Here is a 12,528-nt window from a genome sequence, read left to right on the forward strand (position 1 = left end):
GATTACATGTGGGTTTTATAGTAGTTGCTCACTGAAAATTAGCACATAGCCGAATATAGTATAATATTACCTTTACTACCTACATATTTGCCTTAAAAAAACTTCCAACACATCCGCGACTAAAGCTTTAATGCTATGAATACAATATAATATAATTTTTACGTATAAAACTGTATCTGTTGAATTAAATTATTATATTTTAATTTCACATAGATACTTTTTTTTTCTCTTACTTATTTATTTATTAAACATTTTCAGTCTCAAAATTTAATATGTTTTAAATATGTTTTGGGCTATGTAGTCAACATCTACGAAGTACTCAAGCTAGGGAGTTTGTTTTCATCGATGTTGTTGATATCTGAAAGCAGAATTAAGTTTGTTTTTATTGTATTTTATTTCTACCCAATATTTGGTAAATCACTATATAACATTCTATCAAATAACATTCTATAATCACTAGATCGTATAGACTTCTTATGATAGGTAGAGAGACGAGAGAGGCTTTGAATGAAACTTGTGTCCCATTTAAGCAAGTTGTAGACAGAGAAAAAATTTCAAATCACTATAACCCCTTTAAAACTTCCACCAGCGCTTGTTTACTGGATGGAGAATTTGAATTGATTCTGACGTGGGAAACCGGCCACCCAGGTAGCGCGCATTCAACTGAGAAAATCAGTGTGCAACGACTAAGCCATAATACGGGTATGGTGCACGAAAAGCAAAAATTGTTTGTCTTAAATTTTTATCATACAATATTTATAATTAATTAATACGTGAAGCAAAAACTTTGTATCCCTTTTTACGAAAATTGCGCGAACGGAGGAATATGAAATTTTCCACACTTATAGAGAATATAGAGAAGAAGTGCACAATGCTAACATATTTTTTAAATAATGCATAAAAGATACATTAAATCAATAAAGAAAACATTACACACACTACATACCATGTATTTGACGCACACACGCATGCATACTATTTATTGTCAAACTTTTGTTCTTGACGTCTGTTGTCAAATTGAGATTAAATATTGTTTGTCTTTGTTAATATTTTTTATAGTGTAGTCTTGGTGAAATTTATGATTATAGAAGTATAAAATACAATCATAATAGTATACAAACTTATAATTTCAATTAATTATAGTCGAATTTCGACTACTGCGGGACCACTAGTGTTTATAATTCGTTTTATTTTACTTCGAAACGCGAACGAGTAAGAGCCAAGCCAAGTTGTTCTGTTTTCAAGCTTCGGTTGGCATGAAGGAGATTGCGTTTGTTTATTCCGAAACCGTAACCGATTTGCCGATAAAAAATCATACCCGACCCTGTGGACTGAATGGTAAGCAGTCAACGTCGCCTTAAACACGTCATTACGGATCCTCCAGATCCATTACCGGTGCTTTTAGGTACCACCAGCACCGGTCGCCGTCCTCGCCGAACCCGTCGCTAGCGACGAAGGGCTCGACGAGTAAATTAACCCATAAACACAGCTCACTGAGTTTCTCGCCGGATCTTCTCAGTGGGTCGCGTATCCGATCCGTTGGTAGACTATGCGAAGCACTGCTCTTGCTATGGTTAGTGTTAGTAACACCTCCGGTTTGAACCCCGAGAGCGCACCTACACGCTAGGGTAACGCTGATATAGCCTCTCAAGGCTATCACCACAGGTAGGAAAAAAAAAGAAAAAGAAACGCATTGTGGATTAACTGCACGTGAATACAAATCGCATCTCTACTACTTGAAAATAGTAGCCGACTGGTGACGCTTGTTGCGACGGTATAAGGTGGCATACATTATGTGTAGAGAAGGACGAAGCATCAAAACGTCTTGAGGGTATTAGCCGAAAGACTGAATGAACCGACCCTGGCTAGGTTCATCAAGTTGCTTGTTCTACATGCTTTCGGTTTGAAGGGTGGGGGGCAGATGTTGTAACTATACTTGAGACCTTAGAACTTATATCTCAAGGTGGGTGGCGCATTTACGTTGTAGATGTCTATGGGCTCCAGTAACCACTTAACACCAGGTCCACCCACCTAAGCAATAAAAAAAAAACTGCTTGATGAGACTGCCAGGGACGGAGTTGATAGATTTACTTAAACTAGTGGTCCCGCACTAGTCGAAGTTCGACTATAATTCATGACTTCGAGCAGCACTGGCGACACTCACGCAGCATTCAAGCTCAGTTTCGACTCACCGCAAACTTCGAGCAGCACTGGCGCTTACAAGCTAAACTCAGCACGGACAACGCTAATTTAATGACACGACCTCCGGTCTCGGAGGGGAGTGGTGTGGCGGGTAGCCATCATACAATGCAAGGATATTTGACAGATGCCTGAATCTCGCTTACAACATTATCAAGGTAAGATTGCATATATACAAGCTCCGAACAACAACATTCGGACCGTCGGTCTACCGAGCAATATCACCCGCTCGGTGGAAGATATGAAGATACTTTCCTTTCGTCGTTTAAGTGTGGTGTGGTCTGGTCACGATGGATTAGACGAGAGTAATAATACGTCCATTCAGTTTGAAGGTTCGGTTTATTGTGTAAAATATGTATTTAGTTACAAGACAGTAAGACAGTAGTGCTGAAGAAGCACTTTAAATAAGGCTGTATACATACTTGAATGTTTACACACTACATAAGCCTGCCACACTTTAAATGGCTCTCATGTAATGTTGCAAAAATGACACTTAAAACAAATAACCTTTCACCTCTCGAATATTTAAAATCCCTTACGTTTAATAAACTCGCATTCGTTTTACAGTTGTGTAATTACTGGTGGTACTGCAATCCCATACGTGTACATATCATTATCAGGCCAGTTCCTGTCGCGAAACAATCACGCTCTCTCGTTTGAAGATTGAGCTGGTATACAATAGAGTTAAAACTGCAGTGGAAGGTCCCCTAAATGGGTTCAATAGAAAGGCCTCGAGCAGGGAGAGATGACGGGACAGCGTGGGACGCATCAGGCCCTTCTAACACTACAAGACGATCACGACCACAAAAAGAACAATAGAATTGAGAGGTGGAACTACAATCACAAGACGGATGATGGAACCCACATTTGAAGTCGTCGTGGTCTAAATGATAAGACGTCCGGTGCATTCATATCGAGCGATGCAACGGTATTCGAAACTCAGGCGGGTACCAATTTTTCTAATGAAATACGTACTTAACAAATGTTCACGATTGACTTCCACGGTGAAGGAGTAACATCGTGTAGTAGGAATCAAACCCTCAAAATTATAATTTGTGTAATTACTGGTGGTAGGACCTCTCGTGAGTCCCCGCGGGTAGGTACCACCACCCTGCCTATTTCTGCCGTGAAGCAGTAATGCGTTTCGGTTTGAAGGGCGGGGCAGCCGTTGTGACTATACTGAGACCTTAGAACTGATATCTTAAGGTGGGTTTCACTTTAGAACTTAGATCTCAAGGTGGGTGGCGCATTTGCGTCGTAGATGTCTATGGGCTCCAGTAACCACTTAACACCAGGTGAGCTGTGAGCTCGTCCACCCATCTAAGCAATAAAAAAAAACATTGCGATGTCTATATTCCTTAACCCCTAACATAATCATAGCATCAGATTATATTAAAGAGCTCGCAGTGCAGAATCAATGACGTCATCACTTCGTCCCTAAAACATTCCGTCGATAGGAAGCCTACTATAAACGGATGGGGTCATAAAAACATGCGAAAAATTTCGTGTGACTTTCGTTTTTGTCTCGACTTCGGACACCGTGCGAACTTAGACAGGTTGCACGCTCCGAAACCACTCGGACCAGTGAACAGTGTCGTGATGTGTGGTCCGCCTCACACGTTGAGGAGCAATCAAAGCGGGTGGTAGCTTTCGAGTCGTGATGCCTATGGACTCTAGGAAGCACTTAAAATTAGGGAAGTAGAATTGGTAACTCAACTAGAGCAAAAAAAAAGCATTTCCGTTTGGAGAAAGAAATGAAAGGACCTCAAAGCAATGCAGTCTTCAATTTTACAGACGGTGTTTACTACTACTGGTGGTAGGACCTCTTGTGAGTCCGCCCTGGTAGGTACCACCACCTCGCCTATTTCTGCCGTGAAGCAGTAATGCGTTTCGGTTTGAAGGGCGAGGCAGCCGTTGTAACTATACTGAGACTTTAGAACTCATATCTCAAGGTGGGTGGCGTGCTTACGTCGTAGATGTCTAATGTCTGTGGGCTGTGAGTTCGTCCAACCATCTAAGCAATAAATCTAAATAATAATAAAAATCTACCTGGTGTGGCACTAAATGTCTATTAACTGGTGTACGTCTGCGTATATTAAAAAATAAATTCAGTGATCACCATCGCTCCTGAAGATCAGGGCTGATAGCGGATGATCTGAGTCAACATTGGTTAATATTGAACCGGTTGATATTCAACCACGGAAAATAGGCAATAAGAACAGGTCTAAGGCTTTAATACTAGAATACGGATCTGCCCGACCCACCATCTCAAATATTAGACGCCTGACATAACCCGTCGCTTGCGACGAAGGGCTCGACGAGTAAGTTAACCCTCAGACACAGCCCACTGAGTTTCTCGCCGGATCTTCTCAATGGGTCGCATTTCCAATCCGATGGTAGATTCTGCGATGCACGGCTCTTGCTAGGGTCCGTGTTAGCAACGTCGTCAGGTTTGAGCCCCGTGAGCTCACCTACTAGTTAAGGTTACGCTGATATAGCCTCTCAAGGCTCTGAGCTTAGGTAGGAAAAAAAAGGACGCTAGTAATTGGACTTGTCGAACTCCTAAAACCTGCCTCAAACATCTGCTCGTTGAGTTTCTCACCGAATCTTCTCTGCGGGTCGCGATTCCGATCTCGTAGTAGATTCACTTGCGAAGCAGCTGTCCTTGGGCTGTTAGGACTCCTGCGAAGACGGTCGGGCATGCTGTCAGCAAATTCCAACGTCCTTGGCAGAGCCCATGCTCCTTCTGGTAAAACTTGAAAGGCTTCCGGGCCATCAGTAATTCGTCCCTCCTAAAAAAAAAACATAAAATATACATATAAATAAAATTAGAGTGTATGTTTGTAGTATTAAAATAACCGCTTTTTACTATATACATATGAATATATATACGGTACATACATCAAAATAACATTTTTTACAATTTTTGTCTGTCGGTCTCTCTGTCTGTTTGTTCCGGCTAATCTCTGGAACGGCTGGACGGATTTTGACGGGACTTTCACTGATAGATAGCTGATGATATAAGGAGTAACTTAGGTAACTTAGCTTCGCCCCGCGGTGTCACCCGCAGTACGACAATAACCGCGGGTAACATCGCGGGACTCAGCTATCAATAATAAAATTTAATGTTTCCGAAGCGAAGCGAGGGCGGGTCGCTAGTAATAAATAAAATAATAATAATTATTATTAATAACACGGCGTACGTTTTGAGACTTCGAACTCATGAGTCAAAGTGCGTTGCGTGATTCACGTTGTGTCGCATAAGAACTGTAGTAACTGGTTAACACTAGACGTGTTAGCTGATCTTTTTTTTATTGTCCTTATAGATAGACTAGCCAATTTTTTTAGACTAGCTTTGCCTCGCGGCGTCACCCGCGGTACAATAATGACCGCGGGTTACATCGCTGGACTCAGCTTTCAATAATAAAATTTAATGTTTCCGAAACGAAGCGAGGGCGGGTCGCTATATAAATTAAATCTTTATTTTGTAATTACAAACCGACGTAGCCCTCTGTTTCAGTTGGCCGAAGGCTCATCCCCAGTATCCGCTTACGACCGACACCGGACACTTCCGTTTCCGAACGCTCACCTTCCGACAGGTGACTTGGATCGACATTTTTTTTTATCCATATGTGAGGAAATCCTCATTATTCACGATCAATTGACTTCATTCAAATTAACATTGTCGGTCTTTTTTATTGGTACACTTGGGAAGTTTTTTTTATTGCATATATGGGTGGACGAGCTCACAGCCCACCTGGTGTTAAGTGGTTACCGGAGCCTATAGACATCTGTAACGGAAATGCTGCCATCCACCTGAATACACGAGTTCTAAGGTCTAGTATAGTTACAACGGCTGCCCCACCCTTCAAACCGAAACGAATTACTGCTTTAGGGCAGAAATAGGTAGGGTGGTACACTTGGTAGAAATAGGTACTTTTTTTTTTTACCTACCTAAGCTGATAGCCTTGAGAGGCTATTTCAGCGTAACCGTGGCTAGTAGGTGAGCTCACGGGGCTCAAACCTGATGCCGTTGCTAACACGACCCCTAGCAAGAGCCGTGCTTCGCAGAATCTACCACCGGATCGGAAACGCGACCCACTGAGAAGATCCGGCGAGAAACTCAGTGGGCTGTGTCTGAGAGTTAATTTACTCGTCGAGCCCTTCGTCGCAAGCGACGGATTCGACGAGAACGGTGACCGGTGCTTGAAGTACCTAAAAGCACCGTTAGTGGATCGGGAGGATCCGAGATGACGTGTTTTGGGCGACGTCGACTGCTTTCCATTCTGTCCACAGGATCGGGAATGTAGTTACCGGCGGCCACGATGAGAGGGTTCTCGTGTCGTGCCGCTTTATCGAAGTGGCGCATCGACGCCGACTGTAGATACTTATTGATGGACTCTAAGTCTAGGTCGTCATGAAGGTCGACGTTCCTGACGAACCACGGGACTCCGACGGCTATCCTGAAAAAACGGGATTGGATAATTTGAAATGATTTTAGGTGAGTGCGGGCCGCGTGAGCGAACACTACACTTGCATATGTCATGACGGGGCAAATAGGTACACTTGTCTCAAAAGTGCACAGTGGCTTTACCCCTGGTATTGCTGACGTCCATGGGCGACGGTAACCACTTCATCATTAGGTGGGTGATATGCTTGTCTATATCTATACTAATATTATAAAGAGGAAAGATTTGTTTGTTTGTTTGTTTCGAATAGGCTCCGAAACTACTGAATCGATTTGAAAGATTCTTTTTCCATTAGAAGCCGACATTGTCCCTGATGAACATAGGCTACTTTTTTTTTTTTTTGTTTCATGTGTGTTTTAATGTTTCTGAAGCGAAGCGAGGGCGGGTCGCTAGTCTATCTATAAGGACAATAAAAAAAAGATCAGCTAACACGTCTAGTGTTAACCAGTTACTACAGTTCTTATGCGACACAACGTGAATCACGCAACGCACTTTGACTCATGAGTTCGAAGTCTCAAAACGTACGCCGTGTTATTAATAATAATTATTATTATTTTATTTATTACTAGCGACCCGCCCTCGCTTCGCTTCGGAAACATTAAATTTTATTATTGATAGCTGAGTCCCGCGATGTTACCCGCGGTTATTGTCGTACTGCGGGTGACACCGCGGGGCGAAGCTAAGTTACCTAAGTTACTCCTTATATCATCAGCTATCTATCAGTGAAAGTCTCGTCAAAATCGGTCCAGCCATTCCAGAGATTAGCCGCAACAAGCAGACAGATAAAAATTGTATAAAATGTTGTTTTGGTGTATGTACCGTATATATATTCATATGCATGTAGCAAAAAGCGGTTATTTCAATATTACAAAGAGACACTCTAATCTTATACCTTTAAACGAGCAATTCTTGTATATTAATATATGTATATGTATATAATCTGAATCTCGGAAACGGCTCCAACGATTTTCATAAAATTTAGTATACAGGGATTTCGGGGGCGATAAATCGATCTAGCTACGATTTATTTTCAGAACATTTTGTTTTATTCGTGTTTTCAATAATCAGCTCTTCCCGACATCTATTGGCGAATAATAATACTATTTTTCTTAATTGAGGGCAACTAACCGCTTTAAAGACACAACAAGATGGCGTTATCAAAAAAAACCGAGCAAAGCTCGGTCATCGTCTACTTTTATTTATATGTATAGATTCCTGCTACGAAACTATACGTTTTGGTCGGTGTGTTTAGTAGACGTTTTTTTAAACTTCTTGTTTGCCTATGCCCCTACGTTTGCCGCTAGGGGCGCTGTTCCAACTCCATACAAATTTGAGTTAACTTTTACGCGAACGAGAAGTTAAAAAACTCGCACTAAGCACACAGATAGGTTAGATTTAAAGAATTACGAAACTACTATAAGTCAGACTAGCTGGTCATGATCGTAATCAAACAATTTTTTCTTCTTAATACTAATCTATTTATTATACATATGTACTCATAATATTAATAATAAACAGAGACGTTATAAATATCCAAAAATAAAATAATTTAGCATTTTCTCTTCAGAATGTCAATCAATTTTCTTCATGAGAGAGTTATAAAAAAATATTCGAATATTATCTTTTTTTTCTTCCACTTATCAAAATTTTTATTTTTATTTTATTGCTTAGATGAGTGGACGAGCTCACAGCCCACCTGTTTTTAAATGATTACTTACTTACTTACTGTGGTGAGCTTATCCACCCATCACAGCAATAAAAAAATTATTGAAATTTTGGTTTAAAAATGATTCTTTGAAATTATTATTTGGCTTGCTGTAAAAGCTCATTCATGATGACATAAGCAGACAATAATTGTGTAATAGTGTCTGTTTTATGGTTACTTCTTCGTTAATTTAGACCCTAAATGACGTCACATAAAGCTGTGTTCGCCCGCGTCTTGTCAAGTTTCTTCTGAGTCGGTCTCTTCATTGCTGAAGGTCGTGTCTGATTTAAAACGTTGACCACTCGATGCACTATATTTCCTTAGGTCTTTCTGTCCTTGGCGGTCTTTTTTTTTTTTTTTTATAGCCTCGGTTATAGGCAGGCCGGTGAGCGTCTATCAGACTATCGGGTAGGTGAGCGTCCGCGTGATCCTCTCCCGTCAACCTGAAAAGTCTGACAAGGGTCAAGCTTGCATTGCGCGGTAACTTCGGAAATACCAGATTAGAATTTTTTTAAGAATTGTACTCTCGCGCCACTAATGTACAATTTCAATTTCATTAATTAAAACTATTTATCGACAGTGTTGTCAGTGTTATGAAAACCTACGAGTACATGCCATCCTAGTTTTTGAAGTCAAAGGTAATGTAAACAAAAAAAAAACATGTTATTCATGACAGATTAAATCAGCGCCCTTCACAGTAAAGGGTCCGCCACACCTGTATTTGCCCTTAGGCTCTGCTACAAGTGGCGTTCTCCCAACTTTCATAAGCTCCTATTGTAAGTCTAACAGGTAGGGATGTAAAGGAAGGGACTTCACATTAATTGTTGATGTGTATTATTTATTGCTTAGTTTTATTTTAGTAGCAGTCTGTTTTTGAAAACTATTTTAAAATTATGGTTTAAATATGGGACACACAGGTATTAATATAATATATTTCTATTAAGCTTGTCTGTTGAAATAATGAATCTATTTCTTAAAGGATTCGGTTACGTCATACAAGATTAGCTTCGCGCGAATGAAAGCGAGCCGTGCGCTTGTTGAAAATTAAATTGTTTATCCTTTATCCTTACTGTTAATGTATTATATGTATCTAAGTAGATTGGAATAAATCATATGGTGATTTTATATTGTGTTTAACGGTATATATCTATTTATTGTATTTTCTTTAATAATGTGTTGTTAATAGTACACCGCAACATACCTGCTGTATCTTTATCTGTCCAGAATTTCGGGTAATTAAACGGTTGTCTGGAAGAGATCGCGTTTAGCGATAAGACCGCCTATTGTACAAACGTATCTGCTTGTTGACTGTTTTCTGATGTTAATTGTGTTTTGGTGTGCAATAAAGTATGTTCTCTCTCTCTAAATTGACGACCTTAATTTACTTTGCCGTGAACTGCGCTTATGTTTGTTTCACTTTAATTTGGCGGCCCTAGTTCAACGGTATTAGTAAGGTCAACACAGCTCAAGACAATGCTTGCATCATTATGTCCATGTCGTAACGTGTAAATAATTGCGGTATGATAAGGTTTTTTTTTATTGCTTAGGTGTGTGGACGAGCTCACAGCCCACCTGGTGTTAAGTGGTTACTGGAGCCCATGGACATCTACAACGTAAATGTGCCACCCACCTTGAGATATAATTTCTAAGGTCTCAGTATAGTTACAACGGCTGCTCCACCCTTCAAACCGAAACGCATTACTTCTTCACGGCAGAAATAGGCAGGGCGGTGGTACTTACCCGCGCGGACTCATAAGAGGTTCTACCACCAGTAATAATTTATTGGTATTTTCATTATTAATGATTATTTAGCATAGCAGTATTTATCTCATTTCGTGAACGTTCCGGCCACTTAGCATCCGGCTAGCCATTAATTTATCTGACCAGTTTATATATACAATGCAGATAATTAATGTATCTAAAGCTGCGAACTATAAAATGCTTCCTGTTAAACCAATAAAATATTCGTAAATAATTCCCCCTCGCAATGCTACCAGCCTAAAAAAAACACAATTTACAAAACCAACATTCAGTTAATTCCCATGTTAGAGACAATGAAAACAATTTCGCTAATCGACCAACCGTAAACTGATACCGTACAATCTGAAAACTAAATAAAAGATGCATCGCGTGTAATTCTATATCCTTGCGGATTCACGACTTATCTTTAAATATTCTCTCGATTGATTACCGCTTAATCGTCGTTGAGGGCACGGCGCGTGTCGCACGCGTGCCTTCGACATATTCACGCTCTATTTTAGCGGGACCAAACAAAATCATCGAATAATTATTGTCATTTTTGTTGGTTAATCTTTGTAATTCATATTTTTGAATATTTATGGTTTTAAAAGATAACTATTACTATGGATTTTCATGTACCAGTGTATAATTATGCTGTGAGATAATTTTTAATGCTTAACGTTATGTGCGAATATTAAAACTTTATATGCTTTAAGCGGTCTTTTAAGCAGCTTTTCGTGGTAGACAAATATGCTTTTATGGTTTGTTCACACGCTTTTGGTAATAATACAAGGACTCCCTACTACTCCTCCTACTACTACTACTCTGGAAGTGCGATGTCGAACTTATAATGGGTGACAGACTCTATTACCAACTAAGTAAAAAAAAAGTCCTATTTGCCTGGATTACGAAACCAGCTAGAAGAACAAAACTGCAAATAAACATATTTCGGCATTTCAAACTTTTCCACTTGAAAATAATTAAAAGTCAGTACGGGGAAACTGTTGGGGAAATTTTTTTTCACCTTTAGATTAGTGACTGGCACATGGTCTGGACGGACGGACTTGGTCTGAAAATATATTTATTTATTTATCGAAGCCATCGAGAAATGATCGTATGGTAAACTGTTTAACCTCTAACATCTAGCAACTTGAGTGCATTCCTAATATTTTTCATCTCACGTTCGTAGAAACCCTAGTTTTATTTAGTTTTTCCTAATTTCCATAACAACCAACTGGGATCCGTAGCACTTCGTAGTGTTAACAACTAAGTCTGAATAGCATTAATGATTTTGTGCTCTCAATCTTTCCACCGTAAGAGTTACTTACGGTATCAACGTGTAATAATAATGTGCTTTTATCACTCGGGACCTGACAAAGTACACAGTGTGAGGAAATACAACAAAGCCTCGGTCTCTGTGGTTCTTTTCCAAAGTTCAATGAACTTACGGTAAATTCCCGCAATTTTATTCAAATTTCAAAATGGAATTCTTATGTAAATTATTACTGCCGACATGACAATGAAATGTAGTTTTGTGCTCAAAAGTATTGTATTTTCATGTTAATGTTTAATGAGATTATTGAGATACCTACTTTACTCTACTCAACGCAAAATAAGCTCCTAACAGCCCCCACAAGTAAAAGCTTTTTTTAATTTGTCTTCGAACTGAGGAAGCCGTATATTAGAAGCCGTACAACTTACAATCGATCGCGAAGCCGCACTCGCTCTTTCGAACTTTCACGAACTAGCTTTAAGATTGAGCTTTGCAGGCGGCAACATTGATTACGTGAACATAATCATTGTGTTAAAGAAATGTAAGCACCTTCAGTTAGGTATTAAAATTAAGATACGTTTAATGCAATGTTACTTGTCCTAGGATTAGATGGCAGGCCATAACACGTCTGGTACGTACCACCACCCTGGTTGTTCCAGCGGCGTAGAAGTAATATGTTCCAGTTCGAAGGGCGGGGCAGCCATTGTACTATAGAACTGAGATTTACCATAGAACTCGGGTCTTAAGGTGTTTGGGGTTATTTAAATTAGTTATATCGTAGAATTTGTTACCATTTCACAATCAGATGGGCTATGAGCTCGTTCATCCAATTTTAAGCAATTTAAAAAGCTATTATAATGGAACCAAATACGCGCGACGTCCACCGACAAAATATTGTCAGTCTTAGTTTATCTGTACGGTTCTCAACTCATTTTGTATTATTTTAGTTTTTGTGTCGCTTTTATATTAAAACCTCATACAAATCAGTTGTAAACATTATTTCCATATCATCTTCGCAAACAGCCCGGAACACCGAACTCACAAAAACTTACAAAAGCCCCGCCAGTCGGACTTTTAGTGTTAAACTATGAAAGTTAAAATTGTTGTGTGGCTTTAATTAAAGATATTGTACGAGAACCTGA

The sequence above is a fragment of the Bombyx mandarina genome, chromosome 26 (assembly GCF_030267445.1).
Source record: "Bombyx mandarina strain Sakado chromosome 26, ASM3026744v2".
Taxonomy (NCBI): domain Eukaryota; kingdom Metazoa; phylum Arthropoda; class Insecta; order Lepidoptera; family Bombycidae; genus Bombyx; species Bombyx mandarina.